The following is a 16,548-nucleotide window of genomic DNA, read 5'->3' as shown; positions in this document are numbered from 1 at the left end:
GGAAAGTCTTCCTTGCTGGGTGTGGAAATCTCCTATGCCTTCCCTCGCCTATTCTGTCAGCTTTAAAATTCTCCTTCAGTTGCCACCCTCACAGATGGATTAGGAAACTCTTTCCGGTGCACTCATTAGTGAAATGACCTCCAGGAAGCTGGAATCCAATATCTAATGGCCGATTTTTAGCGAGTCCACACGCCAGGGTGGTCGGGGTCCAAAGCAGCCCCGGCCAGGCCCAGGCCCCTTGGACTGGGCCACAGGAGGACACGGAGGAGGGTCCCGGCCCCCACGAAGCGGTGCCGGCAGTTCTCCACGGGCTTGGGTGTTTTCCAGAGGTAGGAGATGGAGGGGACTGATTTCTTCAGCGCCCCCCAAACCACGCCACCCCACCCCACCCATGGGACACATCCCCAGAGAGAGACGCCCCAGACACTGGCTGTGCCCCAGCCCTGGCCCGGGGGAATAGGCGGCAGCCCACCCACAGGGCGAGGGGGGGGCGCAGCTGAAAGGGGTTGTGGGGGAGGGCGGCCCCTGGCTGGGGTCAAAGGGCGAGCGTCCCGCGCGTGCGCAGTCAGCGGCAGCGACGCGCTGGGGGTGGGCAGCGGGTAGGTGAAGGAGGCCGGGCGAGGAGACGAGGGGGGCTGGGAGGGCTCCACCTTGGCGAGTCCAGCCGTGGAGGCGCATCTTGTGTGAGTGTGAGTGAGTGTGAGTGTGTGTGTGTGTGTATAGAGAGACAGCCCCCCACCCCGCCCCGCCCCGCCCCGCCCCGCCCATCACCCCCGTCCCTGGGAGCCCGCGGGACCTGGCCAGCGAACTCAACCGGCCCGGCCCGGCCCCGCCCGGCGCGGGGCCTGGGGCGGGAGGCGGCGGCGGGGAAGCCCAGAGAGGCTCGGCTTCTCGAGCGGGGCAGGGGCGCCCTCCGCCGCCGTCTAGGGCCACACCACCCTGAACGCCCCCGATCTCGTCTGGTCTCGGAAGCTAAGCAGGGTCGGGCCTGGTTAGTACTTGGATGGGAGACCGCCTGGGAATACCGGGTGCCACAGGCTGCTGCTTTTTTTTTTTTTTTTTTTTTTGCCTCTTGTTCTGTCCCCTTTCTGGGAGCGCGGCGGCGGCCCGGGGTGGGGGTCACCCCCACCCTCAGCGCCCGCGCGGTGCCTGGCGCCCCAGCCCGCACCGTGGGGCCTCCTCTTGTCCCAAGCCGCGACACCGCCGCCACGCGGCAGCATGCGTGGCATCTGGACTGTCAGGTCTCAGACCAAAGGTCTGCTCTGTGGGAACCGACACGCTGGAGGAAACCTTGAGAGTCTGAGAGGGGAGGGAGTTCCAGAAGAAGGCCAGGATGTCATTTTGAGGGAGTATGTGACCAGAACTCGTCCCGTTGCTTTTGGGGTTCTATGGGCTACACGCAGGAATCTTTGGTGGTGGCACCTGATGTTGGGGGATCCGGAGTCACACCCAGACCTGCTCCACAGGCCTCCTTTTACTTTTCTCTTCGGATTCATTATTTTTAAAAAGTGTCTCTTACCTCTAGGATTGCATTTTCTTTTCTCTCTCTTTTCAAGCAGATGATGGGAGTACAAGTATTCAGGTGACATGTGTTGCCCGTGCCGCCCTCCCCCCTGTGTTCTTTTTTTTTTTTTTTTGAGACAGAGTCTCGTTTTGCTGCCCAGGCTAGAGTGAGTGCCATGGCGTCAGCCTAGCTCACAGCAACCTCAATCTCCGGGCTCAAGCAATCCTGCTGCCTCAGCCTCCCGAGTAGTTGGGACTACAGGCATGCACCACCACGCCCGGCTGTGTTTTTCTATATATATTAGTTGGCCAATTAATTTCTTTCTATTTTTAGTAGAGACGGGGTCTCGCTCTTGCTCAGGCTGGTTTCGAACTCCTGACCTGGAGCAATCCGCCCGCCTCGGCCTCCCAGAGAGCTAGGATTACAGGCGTGAGCCACCGCGCCCGGCCCCCCCTGTGTTCTTATTCATATACCTCTCATGTTGTTCCAGCGTATTGTGGGGGTACCAATGTTAAGGTCGGGTGCCTTGCCCTCTCCAAGCCTCCCCCCTCGGGTCAGAGCTTCAAGTGCGCCCATCCCCCAGTCGGTGCGCACCCACCCCATGCCTAATGGATGTGTATGCCCCTCCCCTCCCCCCACCCGCCCGACACCCACCCGATGAAGGTGATTCCTCTCTGTCCACTTAGGCGTCCATCCGTTCGTACCAATTTGCTGGTGAGCGCGCTCACGTGGTGCTCGTGTGTCCATTCTCGGGATACTTGGCTTACTGGAACGGGTTCCAGCTCTGGCCAGGAGAACACGAGAGGCGCCCTCTCACCGCTGCTCCTCACAGCCGAATGGCACTCCGTGGTGTCCACGCGCCACATTTTATTGATGCACTCCTGGATGGATGGGCACTCGGGTCGCTTCCACGTCTTTGGGATTGTGAATTGTGCCCTAACTGTAACCCTAACCCTTACCCAGCCCGTCTCCTCTGCCCCTGCCTGACGCACTCCTCCCCGGCCAGGCCCGTCACTGTCCTGGGCCCCCGCCTGACCGGCTCCTCCCCGCCCGGCCGGTCACCGTCCTCTGCCCCTGCCTGACACGCTCCTTCCCGCCCGGCCTCTCACCGTCCTCGGCCCCTGCCTGACCGGCTCCTCCGTCGCCTGGGCCTTCCAAGGGCTTGGTGTGGATGCTGCTTCCAGGAAGCCCTCCAGAAACCCGGCAGCAGGGTGGCCGCAGCAGTCTCCAGCAGCCGTCCCTAAGTCGCGTGAGTGCGGGGGACGTGCCCCCGCTGTGCCGCGGGGGCCCAGCCTGGTGTCTTCCCTGAGGCCCTGCGGCTGCCGGCTGGGCTGCCGCTCCCCGCAAGGGGAGAGCCGCGGAGGTGGGGACCGCCTCCTGATGGGGACGTACACGCAGCTCTCCACGTCGGATTCCGGGGCTCTCTGTCCTGCCCGAAGGCCCAGCTGGCCTGCGGGTCCTTAGAGTGGCAAAAACCTCCGAAAACTGAGACTGAGGGTCCGGTGGGTGTCTGCACTTTTGTGCTGGGCACCCCAGGGAGGCCCGGGGGCTGGCTGGACAACGCGGTCTGCTGGGCGGGGGGTTTGGAGGAGCAACTGATGCCCTTTGCACTTTGGGTAGCAAGAGTCTGAGGTGTCTCTAAGCCCTGTGCCATGTCGGGGTGGGGGTGCGGGGCGGAGGAGGAGGAGGAGGAGGTGGGAAGGGCCGGGGCCTGCAGTCCTGTTCCCGGGGTGGCACGGCAAGTGGCTTCTTCCACAGGCTGCTTGGCCTGGGCTCCCTGCACCTGGGCCTTTGGAGGACCGGCCCTGTGCTTGCCAACACTTCCTGCAGGGACCCAGAGCTGGGAGGTGGCATCTCTCAGCCCTGGGTCGGGCAGAGCCCCAGCGGGCCATGCCCACAACCTCTCTCAGCACCGGTCCCCCAGAAGGCTCCTTTGGGACCAGGATTCTCTTGCGGTGACTCTTTAAGGTCTGGCCCCTGGATGGAGGGGCACCAGGAGTAGAGGAGCAGGAAGGGGAAGGGGGTGGCCATGCGAGGGGACACTTTGAGGCCAAGTCCCAGCTTCAGCCTGATCCTCCTGGGAACCCCGCTCTGAGACAAGGAGCCGGGCTTCGCATTCCCACAGCAGCCAGTCGTGGGCTGAGGACACCTGGGGCGTTGGGAACTCCCTGGCTTCTCCTTGGTTTAACATCTAGAGCTGCTTGTGAATCGCGCCGCCACACACACCAGAGTGCAGGTGTCTTCCGCACAGACTGCGGGCCTCGCTCTTCTGAATGCCGCTAGCTCGCCACCCACCCACGGGTGAACCTGGTCAGGGTGCTTTCTCTCAGGGGCAGACTCTTTTCCGGGCGGGCTACCGGTGTCTCTGTTTGCTCGTTTCTTTCTTCCATTTCGGGAAAGTCTTCCTTGCTGGGTGTGGAAATCTCCTATGCCTTCCCTCGCCTATTCTGTCAGCTTTAAAATTCTCCTTCAGTTGCCACCCTCACAGATGGATTAGGAAACTCTTTCCGGTGCACTCATTAGTGAAATGACCTCCAGGAAGCTGGAATCCAATATCTAATGGCCGATTTTTAGCGAGTCCACACGCCAGGGTGGTCGGGGTCCAAAGCAGCCCCGGCCAGGCCCAGGCCCCTTGGACTGGGCCACAGGAGGACACGGAGGAGGGTCCCGGCCCCCACGAAGCGGTGCCGGCAGTTCTCCACGGGCTTGGGTGTTTTCCAGAGGTAGGAGATGGAGGGGACTGATTTCTTCAGCGCCCCCCAAACCACGCCACCCCACCCCACCCATGGGACACATCCCCAGAGAGAGACGCCCCAGACACTGGCTGTGCCCCAGCCCTGGCCCGGGGGAATAGGCGGCAGCCCACCCACAGGGCGAGGGGGGGGCGCAGCTGAAAGGGGTTGTGGGGGAGGGCGGCCCCTGGCTGGGGTCAAAGGGCGAGCGTCCCGCGCGTGCGCAGTCAGCGGCAGCGACGCGCTGGGGGTGGGCAGCGGGTAGGTGAAGGAGGCCGGGCGAGGAGACGAGGGGGGCTGGGAGGGCTCCACCTTGGCGAGTCCAGCCGTGGAGGCGCATCTTGTGTGAGTGTGAGTGAGTGTGAGTGTGTGTGTGTGTGTATAGAGAGACAGCCCCCCACCCCGCCCCGCCCCGCCCCGCCCCGCCCATCACCCCCGTCCCTGGGAGCCCGCGGGACCTGGCCAGCGAACTCAACCGGCCCGGCCCGGCCCCGCCCGGCGCGGGGCCTGGGGCGGGAGGCGGCGGCGGGGAAGCCCAGAGAGGCTCGGCTTCTCGAGCGGGGCAGGGGCGCCCTCCGCCGCCGTCTAGGGCCACACCACCCTGAACGCCCCCGATCTCGTCTGGTCTCGGAAGCTAAGCAGGGTCGGGCCTGGTTAGTACTTGGATGGGAGACCGCCTGGGAATACCGGGTGCCACAGGCTGCTGCTTTTTTTTTTTTTTTTTTTTTTGCCTCTTGTTCTGTCCCCTTTCTGGGAGCGCGGCGGCGGCCCGGGGTGGGGGTCACCCCCACCCTCAGCGCCCGCGCGGTGCCTGGCGCCCCAGCCCGCACCGTGGGGCCTCCTCTTGTCCCAAGCCGCGACACCGCCGCCACGCGGCAGCATGCGTGGCATCTGGACTGTCAGGTCTCAGACCAAAGGTCTGCTCTGTGGGAACCGACACGCTGGAGGAAACCTTGAGAGTCTGAGAGGGGAGGGAGTTCCAGAAGAAGGCCAGGATGTCATTTTGAGGGAGTATGTGACCAGAACTCGTCCCGTTGCTTTTGGGGTTCTATGGGCTACACGCAGGAATCTTTGGTGGTGGCACCTGATGTTGGGGGATCCGGAGTCACACCCAGACCTGCTCCACAGGCCTCCTTTTACTTTTCTCTTCGGATTCATTATTTTTAAAAAGTGTCTCTTACCTCTAGGATTGCATTTTCTTTTCTCTCTCTTTTCAAGCAGATGATGGGAGTACAAGTATTCAGGTGACATGTGTTGCCCGTGCCGCCCTCCCCCCTGTGTTCTTTTTTTTTTTTTTTTGAGACAGAGTCTCGTTTTGCTGCCCAGGCTAGAGTGAGTGCCATGGCGTCAGCCTAGCTCACAGCAACCTCAATCTCCGGGCTCAAGCAATCCTGCTGCCTCAGCCTCCCGAGTAGTTGGGACTACAGGCATGCACCACCACGCCCGGCTGTGTTTTTCTATATATATTAGTTGGCCAATTAATTTCTTTCTATTTTTAGTAGAGACGGGGTCTCGCTCTTGCTCAGGCTGGTTTCGAACTCCTGACCTGGAGCAATCCGCCCGCCTCGGCCTCCCAGAGAGCTAGGATTACAGGCGTGAGCCACCGCGCCCGGCCCCCCCTGTGTTCTTATTCATATACCTCTCATGTTGTTCCAGCGTATTGTGGGGGTACCAATGTTAAGGTCGGGTGCCTTGCCCTCTCCAAGCCTCCCCCCTCGGGTCAGAGCTTCAAGTGCGCCCATCCCCCAGTCGGTGCGCACCCACCCCATGCCTAATGGATGTGTATGCCCCTCCCCTCCCCCCACCCGCCCGACACCCACCCGATGAAGGTGATTCCTCTCTGTCCACTTAGGCGTCCATCCGTTCGTACCAATTTGCTGGTGAGCGCGCTCACGTGGTGCTCGTGTGTCCATTCTCGGGATACTTGGCTTACTGGAACGGGTTCCAGCTCTGGCCAGGAGAACACGAGAGGCGCCCTCTCACCGCTGCTCCTCACAGCCGAATGGCACTCCGTGGTGTCCACGCGCCACATTTTATTGATGCACTCCTGGATGGATGGGCACTCGGGTCGCTTCCACGTCTTTGGGATTGTGAATTGTGCCCTAACTGTAACCCTAACCCTTACCCAGCCCGTCTCCTCTGCCCCTGCCTGACGCACTCCTCCCCGGCCAGGCCCGTCACTGTCCTGGGCCCCCGCCTGACCGGCTCCTCCCCGCCCGGCCGGTCACCGTCCTCTGCCCCTGCCTGACACGCTCCTTCCCGCCCGGCCTCTCACCGTCCTCGGCCCCTGCCTGACCGGCTCCTCCGTCGCCTGGGCCTTCCAAGGGCTTGGTGTGGATGCTGCTTCCAGGAAGCCCTCCAGAAACCCGGCAGCAGGGTGGCCGCAGCAGTCTCCAGCAGCCGTCCCTAAGTCGCGTGAGTGCGGGGGACGTGCCCCCGCTGTGCCGCGGGGGCCCAGCCTGGTGTCTTCCCTGAGGCCCTGCGGCTGCCGGCTGGGCTGCCGCTCCCCGCAAGGGGAGAGCCGCGGAGGTGGGGACCGCCTCCTGATGGGGACGTACACGCAGCTCTCCACGTCGGATTCCGGGGCTCTCTGTCCTGCCCGAAGGCCCAGCTGGCCTGCGGGTCCTTAGAGTGGCAAAAACCTCCGAAAACTGAGACTGAGGGTCCGGTGGGTGTCTGCACTTTTGTGCTGGGCACCCCAGGGAGGCCCGGGGGCTGGCTGGACAACGCGGTCTGCTGGGCGGGGGGTTTGGAGGAGCAACTGATGCCCTTTGCACTTTGGGTAGCAAGAGTCTGAGGTGTCTCTAAGCCCTGTGCCATGTCGGGGTGGGGGTGCGGGGCGGAGGAGGAGGAGGAGGAGGTGGGAAGGGCCGGGGCCTGCAGTCCTGTTCCCGGGGTGGCACGGCAAGTGGCTTCTTCCACAGGCTGCTTGGCCTGGGCTCCCTGCACCTGGGCCTTTGGAGGACCGGCCCTGTGCTTGCCAACACTTCCTGCAGGGACCCAGAGCTGGGAGGTGGCATCTCTCAGCCCTGGGTCGGGCAGAGCCCCAGCGGGCCATGCCCACAACCTCTCTCAGCACCGGTCCCCCAGAAGGCTCCTTTGGGACCAGGATTCTCTTGCGGTGACTCTTTAAGGTCTGGCCCCTGGATGGAGGGGCACCAGGAGTAGAGGAGCAGGAAGGGGAAGGGGGTGGCCATGCGAGGGGACACTTTGAGGCCAAGTCCCAGCTTCAGCCTGATCCTCCTGGGAACCCCGCTCTGAGACAAGGAGCCGGGCTTCGCATTCCCACAGCAGCCAGTCGTGGGCTGAGGACACCTGGGGCGTTGGGAACTCCCTGGCTTCTCCTTGGTTTAACATCTAGAGCTGCTTGTGAATCGCGCCGCCACACACACCAGAGTGCAGGTGTCTTCCGCACAGACTGCGGGCCTCGCTCTTCTGAATGCCGCTAGCTCGCCACCCACCCACGGGTGAACCTGGTCAGGGTGCTTTCTCTCAGGGGCAGACTCTTTTCCGGGCGGGCTACCGGTGTCTCTGTTTGCTCGTTTCTTTCTTCCATTTCGGGAAAGTCTTCCTTGCTGGGTGTGGAAATCTCCTATGCCTTCCCTCGCCTATTCTGTCAGCTTTAAAATTCTCCTTCAGTTGCCACCCTCACAGATGGATTAGGAAACTCTTTCCGGTGCACTCATTAGTGAAATGACCTCCAGGAAGCTGGAATCCAATATCTAATGGCCGATTTTTAGCGAGTCCACACGCCAGGGTGGTCGGGGTCCAAAGCAGCCCCGGCCAGGCCCAGGCCCCTTGGACTGGGCCACAGGAGGACACGGAGGAGGGTCCCGGCCCCCACGAAGCGGTGCCGGCAGTTCTCCACGGGCTTGGGTGTTTTCCAGAGGTAGGAGATGGAGGGGACTGATTTCTTCAGCGCCCCCCAAACCACGCCACCCCACCCCACCCATGGGACACATCCCCAGAGAGAGACGCCCCAGACACTGGCTGTGCCCCAGCCCTGGCCCGGGGGAATAGGCGGCAGCCCACCCACAGGGCGAGGGGGGGGCGCAGCTGAAAGGGGTTGTGGGGGAGGGCGGCCCCTGGCTGGGGTCAAAGGGCGAGCGTCCCGCGCGTGCGCAGTCAGCGGCAGCGACGCGCTGGGGGTGGGCAGCGGGTAGGTGAAGGAGGCCGGGCGAGGAGACGAGGGGGGCTGGGAGGGCTCCACCTTGGCGAGTCCAGCCGTGGAGGCGCATCTTGTGTGAGTGTGAGTGAGTGTGAGTGTGTGTGTGTGTGTATAGAGAGACAGCCCCCCACCCCGCCCCGCCCCGCCCCGCCCCGCCCATCACCCCCGTCCCTGGGAGCCCGCGGGACCTGGCCAGCGAACTCAACCGGCCCGGCCCGGCCCCGCCCGGCGCGGGGCCTGGGGCGGGAGGCGGCGGCGGGGAAGCCCAGAGAGGCTCGGCTTCTCGAGCGGGGCAGGGGCGCCCTCCGCCGCCGTCTAGGGCCACACCACCCTGAACGCCCCCGATCTCGTCTGGTCTCGGAAGCTAAGCAGGGTCGGGCCTGGTTAGTACTTGGATGGGAGACCGCCTGGGAATACCGGGTGCCACAGGCTGCTGCTTTTTTTTTTTTTTTTTTTTTGCCTCTTGTTCTGTCCCCTTTCTGGGAGCGCGGCGGCGGCCCGGGGTGGGGGTCACCCCCACCCTCAGCGCCCGCGCGGTGCCTGGCGCCCCAGCCCGCACCGTGGGGCCTCCTCTTGTCCCAAGCCGCGACACCGCCGCCACGCGGCAGCATGCGTGGCATCTGGACTGTCAGGTCTCAGACCAAAGGTCTGCTCTGTGGGAACCGACACGCTGGAGGAAACCTTGAGAGTCTGAGAGGGGAGGGAGTTCCAGAAGAAGGCCAGGATGTCATTTTGAGGGAGTATGTGACCAGAACTCGTCCCGTTGCTTTTGGGGTTCTATGGGCTACACGCAGGAATCTTTGGTGGTGGCACCTGATGTTGGGGGATCCGGAGTCACACCCAGACCTGCTCCACAGGCCTCCTTTTACTTTTCTCTTCGGATTCATTATTTTTAAAAAGTGTCTCTTACCTCTAGGATTGCATTTTCTTTTCTCTCTCTTTTCAAGCAGATGATGGGAGTACAAGTATTCAGGTGACATGTGTTGCCCGTGCCGCCCTCCCCCCTGTGTTCTTTTTTTTTTTTTTTTGAGACAGAGTCTCGTTTTGCTGCCCAGGCTAGAGTGAGTGCCATGGCGTCAGCCTAGCTCACAGCAACCTCAATCTCCGGGCTCAAGCAATCCTGCTGCCTCAGCCTCCCGAGTAGTTGGGACTACAGGCATGCACCACCACGCCCGGCTGTGTTTTTCTATATATATTAGTTGGCCAATTAATTTCTTTCTATTTTTAGTAGAGACGGGGTCTCGCTCTTGCTCAGGCTGGTTTCGAACTCCTGACCTGGAGCAATCCGCCCGCCTCGGCCTCCCAGAGAGCTAGGATTACAGGCGTGAGCCACCGCGCCCGGCCCCCCCTGTGTTCTTATTCATATACCTCTCATGTTGTTCCAGCGTATTGTGGGGGTACCAATGTTAAGGTCGGGTGCCTTGCCCTCTCCAAGCCTCCCCCCTCGGGTCAGAGCTTCAAGTGCGCCCATCCCCCAGTCGGTGCGCACCCACCCCATGCCTAATGGATGTGTATGCCCCTCCCCTCCCCCCACCCGCCCGCCCGACACCCACCCGATGAAGGTGATTCCTCTCTGTCCACTTAGGCGTCCATCCGTTCGTACCAATTTGCTGGTGAGCGCGCTCACGTGGTGCTCGTGTGTCCATTCCTGGGATACTTGGCTTACTGGAACGGGTTCCAGCTCTGGCCAGGAGAACACGAGAGGCGCCCTCTCACCGCTGCTCCTCACAGCCGAATGGCACTCCGTGGTGTCCACGCGCCACATTTTATTGATGCACTCCTGGATGGATGGGCACTCGGGTCGCTTCCACGTCTTTGGGATTGTGAATTGTGCCCTAACTGTAACCCTAACCCTTACCCAGCCCGTCTCCTCTGCCCCTGCCTGACGCACTCCTCCCCGGCCAGGCCCGTCACTGTCCTGGGCCCCCGCCTGACCGGCTCCTCCCCGCCCGGCCGGTCACCGTCCTCTGCCCCTGCCTGACACGCTCCTTCCCGCCCGGCCTCTCACCGTCCTCGGCCCCTGCCTGACCGGCTCCTCCGTCGCCTGGGCCTTCCAAGGGCTTGGTGTGGACGCTGCTTCCAGGAAGCCCTCCAGAAACCCGGCAGCAGGGTGGCCGCAGCAGTCTCCAGCAGCCGTCCCTAAGTCGCGTGAGTGCGGGGGACGTGCCCCCGCTGTGCCGCGGGGGCCCAGCCTGGTGTCTTCCCTGAGGCCCTGCGGCTGCCGGCTGGGCTGCCGCTCCCCGCAAGGGGAGAGCCGCGGAGGTGGGGACCGCCTCCTGATGGGGACGTACACGCAGCTCTCCACGTCGGATTCCGGGGCTCTCTGTCCTGCCCGAAGGCCCAGCTGGCCTGCGGGTCCTTAGAGTGGCAAAAACCTCCGAAAACTGAGACTGAGGGTCCGGTGGGTGTCTGCACTTTTGTGCTGGGCACCCCAGGGAGGCCCGGGGGCTGGCTGGACAACGTGGTCTGCTGGGCGGGGGGGGGGGGGGGGGGGGGGTTGGAGGAGCAACTGATGCCCTTTGCACTTTGGGTAGCAAGAGTCTGAGGTGTCTCTGAGCCCTGTGCCCTGTGGGGGCGGGGCGGGGGGGAGGAGGAGGAGGAGGAGGAGGAGGTGGGAAGGGCCGGGGCCTGCAGTCCTGTTCCCGGGGTGGCACGGCAAGTGGCTTCTTCCACAGGCTGCTTGGCCTGGGCTCCCTGCACCTGGGCCTTTGGAGGACCGGCCCTGTGCTTGCCAACACTTCCTGCAGGGACCCAGAGCTGGGAGGTGGCATCTCTCAGCCCTGGGTCGGGCAGAGCCCCAGCGGGCCATGCCCACAACCTCTCTCAGCACCGGTCCCCCAGAAGGCTCCTTTGGGACCAGGATTCTCTTGCGGTGACTCTTTAAGGTCTGGCCCCTGGATGGAGGGGCACCAGGAGTAGAGGAGCAGGAAGGGGAAGGGGGTGGCCATGCGAGGGGACACTTTGAGGCCAAGTCCCAGCTTCAGCCTGATCCTCCTGGGAACCCCGCTCTGAGACAAGGAGCCGGGCTTCGCATTCCCACAGCAGCCAGTCGTGGGCTGAGGACACCTGGGGCGTTGGGAACTCCCTGGCTTCTCCTTGGTTTAACATCTAGAGCTGCTTGTGAATCGCGCCGCCACACACACCAGAGTGCAGGTGTCTTCCGCACAGACTGCGGGCCTCGCTCTTCTGAATGCCGCTAGCTCGCCACCCACCCACGGGTGAACCTGGTCAGGGTGCTTTCTCTCAGGGGCAGACTCTTTTCCGGGCGGGCTACCGGTGTCTCTGTTTGCTCGTTTCTTTCTTCCATTTCGGGAAAGTCTTCCTTGCTGGGTGTGGAAATCTCCTATGCCTTCCCTCGCCTATTCTGTCAGCTTTAAAATTCTCCTTCAGTTGCCACCCTCACAGATGGATTAGGAAACTCTTTCCGGTGCACTCATTAGTGAAATGACCTCCAGGAAGCTGGAATCCAATATCTAATGGCCGATTTTTAGCGAGTCCACACGCCAGGGTGGTCGGGGTCCAATGCAGCCCCGGCCAGGCCCAGGCCCCTTGGACTGGGCCACAGGAGGACACGGAGGAGGGTCCCGGCCCCCACGAAGCGGTGCCGGCAGTTCTCCACGGGCTTGGGCGTTTTCCAGAGGTAGGAGATGGAGGGGACTGATTTCTTCAGCGCCCCCCAAACCACGCCACCCCACCCCACCCATGGGACACATCCCCAGAGAGAGACGCCCCATACACTGGCTGTGCCCCAGCCCTGGCCCGGGGGAATAGGCGGCAGCCCACCCACAGGGCGAGGGGGGGGGCGCAGCTGAAAGGGGTTGTGGGGGAGGGCGGCCCCTGGCTGGGGTCAAAGGGCGAGCGTCCCGCGCGTGCGCAGTCAGCGGCAGCGACGCGCTGGGGGTGGGCAGCGGGTAGGTGAAGGAGGCCGGGCGAGGAGACGAGGGGGGCTGGGAGGGCTCCACCTTGGCGAGTCCAGCCGTGGAGGCGCATCTTGTGTGAGTGTGAGTGAGTGTGAGTGTGTGTGTGTGTGTATAGAGAGACAGCCCCCCACCCCGCCCCGCCCCGCCCCGCCCCGCCCATCACCCCCGTCCCTGGGAGCCCGCGGGACCGGGCCAGCGAACTCAACCGGCCCGGCCCGGCCCCGCCCGGCGCGGGGCCTGGGGCGGGAGGCGGCGGCGGGGAAGCCCAGAGAGGCTCGGCTTCTCGAGCGGGGCAGGGGCGCCCTCCGCCGCCGTCTAGGGCCACACCACCCTGAACGCCCCCGATCTCGTCTGGTCTCGGAAGCTAAGCAGGGTCGGGCCTGGTTAGTACTTGGATGGGAGACCGCCTGGGAATACCGGGTGCCACAGGCTGCTGCTTTTTTTTTTTTTTTTTTTTCTTGCCTCTTGTTCTGTCCCCTTTCTGGGAGCGCGGCGGCGGCCCGGGGTGGGGGTCACCCCCACCCTCAGCGCCCGCGCGGTGCCTGGCGCCCCAGCCCGCACCGTGGGGCCTCCTCTTGTCCCAAGCCGCGACACCGCCGCCACGCGGCAGCATGCGTGGCATCTGGACTGTCAGGTCTCAGACCAAAGGTCTGCTCTGTGGGAACCGACACGCTGGAGGAAACCTTGAGAGTCTGAGAGGGGAGGGAGTTCCAGAAGAAGGCCAGGATGTCATTTTGAGGGAGTATGTGACCAGAACTCGTCCCGTTGCTTTTGGGGTTCTATGGGCTACACGCAGGAATCTTTGGTGGTGGCACCTGATGTTGGGGGATCCGGAGTCACACCCAGACCTGCTCCACAGGCCTCCTTTTACTTTTCTCTTCGGATTCATTATTTTTAAAAAGTGTCTCTTACCTCTAGGATTGCATTTTCTTTTCTCTCTCTTTTCAAGCAGATGATGGGAGTACAAGTATTCAGGTGACATGTGTTGCCCGTGCCGCCCTCCCCCCTGTGTTCTTTTTTTTTTTTTTTTTGAGACAGAGTCTCGTTTTGCTGCCCAGGCTAGAGTGAGTGCCATGGCGTCAGCCTAGCTCACAGCAACCTCAATCTCCGGGCTCAAGCAATCCTGCTGCCTCAGCCTCCCGAGTAGTTGGGACTACAGGCATGCACCACCACGCCCGGCTGTGTTTTTCTATATATATTAGTTGGCCAATTAATTTCTTTCTATTTTTAGTAGAGACGGGGTCTCGCTCTTGCTCAGGCTGGTTTCGAACTCCTGACCTGGAGCAATCCGCCCGCCTCGGCCTCCCAGAGAGCTAGGATTACAGGCGTGAGCCACCGCGCCCGGCCCCCCCTGTGTTCTTATTCATATACCTCTCATGTTGTTCCAGCGTATTGTGGGGGTACCAATGTTAAGGTCGGGTGCCTTGCCCTCTCCAAGCCTCCCCCCTCGGGTCAGAGCTTCAAGTGCGCCCATCCCCCAGTCGGTGCGCACCCACCCCATGCCTAATGGATGTGTATGCCCCTCCCCTCCCCCCACCCGCCCGCCCGACACCCACCCGATGAAGGTGATTCCTCTCTGTCCACTTAGGCGTCCATCCGTTCGTACCAATTTGGTGGTGAGCGCGCTCACGTGGTGCTCGTGTGTCCATTCTTGGGATACTTGGCTTACTGGATCGGGTTCCAGCTCTGGCCAGGAGAACACGAGAGGCGCCCTCTCACCGCTGCTCCTCACAGCCGAATGGCACTCCGTGGTGTCCACGCGCCACATTTTATTGATGCACTCCTGGATGGATGGGCACTCGGGTCGCTTCCACGTCTTTGGGATTGTGAATTGTGCCCTAACTGTAACCCTAACCCTTACCCAGCCCGTCTCCTCTGCCCCTGCCTGACGCACTCCTCCCCGGCCAGGCCCGTCACTGTCCTGGGCCCCCGCCTGACCGGCTCCTCCCCGCCCGGCCGGTCACCGTCCTCTGCCCCTGCCTGACACGCTCCTTCCCGCCCGGCCTCTCACCGTCCTCGGCCCCTGCCTGACCGGCTCCTCCGTCGCCTGGGCCTTCCAAGGGCTTGGTGTGGACGCTGCTTCCAGGAAGCCCTCCAGAAACCCGGCAGCAGGGTGGCCACAGCAGTCTCCAGCAGCCGTCCCTAAGTCGCGTGAGTGCGGGGGACGTGCCCCCGCTGTGCCGCGGGGGCCCAGCCTGGTGTCTTCCCTGAGGCCCTGCGGCTGCCGGCTGGGCTGCCGCTCCCTGCAAGGGGAGAGCCGCGGAGGTGGGGACCGCCTCCTGATGGGGACGTACACGCAGCTCTCCACGTCGGATTCCGGGGCTCTCTGTCCTGCCCGAAGGCCCAGCTGGCCTGCGGGTCCTTAGAGTGGCAAAAACCTCCGAAAACTGAGACTGAGGGTCCGGTGGGTGTCTGCACTTTTGTGCTGGGCACCCCAGGGAGGCCCGGGGGCTGGCTGGACAACGTGGTCTGCTGGGCGGGGGGGGGGGGGTTGGAGGAGCAACTGATGCCCTTTGCACTTTGGGTAGCAAGAGTCTGAGGTGTCTCTGAGCCCTGTGCCCTGTGGGGGCGGGTCGGGGGGGAGGAGGAGGAGGAGGAGGAGGAGGTGGGAAGGGCCGGGGCCTGCAGTCCTGTTCCCGGGGTGGCACGGCAAGTGGCTTCTTCCACAGGCTGCTTGGCCTGGGCTCCCTGCACCTGGGCCTTTGGAGGACCGGCCCTGTGCTTGCCAACACTTCCTGCAGGGACCCAGAGCTGGGAGGTGGCATCTCTCAGCCCTGGGTCGGGCAGAGCCCCAGCGGGCCATGCCCACAACCTCTCTCAGCACCGGTCCCCCAGAAGGCTCCTTTGGGACCAGGATTCTCTTGCGGTGACTCTTTAAGGTCTGGCCCCTGGATGGAGGGGCACCAGGAGTAGAGGAGCAGGAAGGGGAAGGGGGTGGCCATGCGAGGGGACACTTTGAGGCCAAGTCCCAGCTTCAGCCTGATCCTCCTGGGAACCCCGCTCTGAGACAAGGAGCCGGGCTTCGCATTCCCACAGCAGCCAGTCGTGGGCTGAGGACACCTGGGGCGTTGGGAACTCCCTGGCTTCTCCTTGGTTTAACATCTAGAGCTGCTTGTGAATCGCGCCGCCACACACACCAGAGTGCAGGTGTCTTCCACACAGACTGCGGGCCTCGCTCTTCTGAATGCCGCTAGCTCGCCACCCACCCACGGGTGAACCTGGTCAGGGTGCTTTCTCTCAGGGGCAGACTCTTTTCCGGGCAGGCTACCGGTGTCTCTGTTTGCTCGTTTCTTTCTTCCATTTCGGGAAAGTCTTCCTTGCTGGGTGTGGAAATCTCCTATGCCTTCCCTCGCCTATTCTGTCAGCTTTAAAATTCTCCTTCAGTTGCCACCCTCACAGATGGATTAGGAAACTCTTTCCGGTGCACTCATTAGTGAAATGACCTCCAGGAAGCTGGAATCCAATATCTAATGGCCGATTTTTAGCGAGTCCACACGCCAGGGTGGTCGGGGTCCAATGCAGCCCCGGCCAGGCCCAGGCCCCTTGGACTGGGCCACAGGAGGACACGGAGGAGGGTCCCGGCCCCCACGAAGCGGTGCCGGCAGTTCTCCACGGGCTTGGGCGTTTTCCAGAGGTAGGAGATGGAGGGGACTGATTTCTTCAGCGCCCCCCAAACCACGCCACCCCACCCCACCCATGGGACACATCCCCAGAGAGAGACGCCCCATACACTGGCTGTGTCCCAGCCCTGGCCCGGGGGAATAGGCGGCAGCCCACCCACAGGGCGAGGGGGGGGGCGCAGCTGAAAGGGGTTGTGGGGGAGGGCGGCCCCTGGCTGGGGTCAAAGGGCGAGCGTCCCGCGCGTGCGCAGTCAGCGGCAGCGACGCGCTGGGGGTGGGCAGCGGGTAGGTGAAGGAGGCCGGGCGAGGAGACGAGGGGGGCTGGGAGGGCTCCACCTTGGCGAGTCCAGCCGTGGAGGCGCATCTTGTGTGAGTGTGAGTGAGTGTGAGTGTGTGTGTGTGTGTGTATAGAGAGACAGCCCCCCACCCCGCCCCGCCCCGCCCCGCCCCGCCCATCACCCCCGTCCCTGGGAGCCAGCGGGACCTGGCCAGCGAACTCAACCGGCCCGGCCCGGCCCGGCGCGGGGCCTGGGGCGGGAGGCGGCGGCGGGGAAGCCCAGAGAGGCTCGGCTTCTCGAGCGGGGCAGGGGCGCCCTCCGCCGCC

The 16,548-nt window shown here is 63.3% G+C and overlaps 4 non-coding genes across 4 annotated transcripts; all 4 read left to right on the top strand.

Moving 5' to 3' along the window:
- The first annotated feature begins 921 nt into the window (after window positions 1-921).
- On the top strand, window positions 922-1,040 carry LOC142862015 (5S ribosomal RNA). The gene has a single exon (XR_012913161.1). It is a non-coding gene; the product is annotated as a 5S ribosomal RNA (ribosomal RNA).
- Window positions 1,041-4,819: 3,779 nt separating this feature from the next.
- Window positions 4,820-4,938, top strand: LOC142862014 (5S ribosomal RNA). The gene has a single exon (XR_012913160.1). It is a non-coding gene; the product is annotated as a 5S ribosomal RNA (ribosomal RNA).
- Window positions 4,939-8,717: 3,779 nt separating this feature from the next.
- LOC142862013 (5S ribosomal RNA) lies at window positions 8,718-8,836 on the top strand. Its single transcript, XR_012913159.1, has one exon. It is a non-coding gene; the product is annotated as a 5S ribosomal RNA (ribosomal RNA).
- A 3,801-nt stretch (window positions 8,837-12,637) lies between these two features.
- Window positions 12,638-12,756, top strand: LOC142862012 (5S ribosomal RNA). Its single transcript, XR_012913158.1, has one exon. It is a non-coding gene; the product is annotated as a 5S ribosomal RNA (ribosomal RNA).
- Window positions 12,757-16,548: the final 3,792 nt, after the last annotated feature.

This window comes from Microcebus murinus, chromosome 18 (genome assembly GCF_040939455.1).
Source record: "Microcebus murinus isolate Inina chromosome 18, M.murinus_Inina_mat1.0, whole genome shotgun sequence".
Lineage (NCBI taxonomy): Eukaryota > Metazoa > Chordata > Mammalia > Primates > Cheirogaleidae > Microcebus > Microcebus murinus.
Note: the sequence above shows the minus strand (reverse complement) of the source record. Positions and strands in the feature narration are given on the sequence as shown.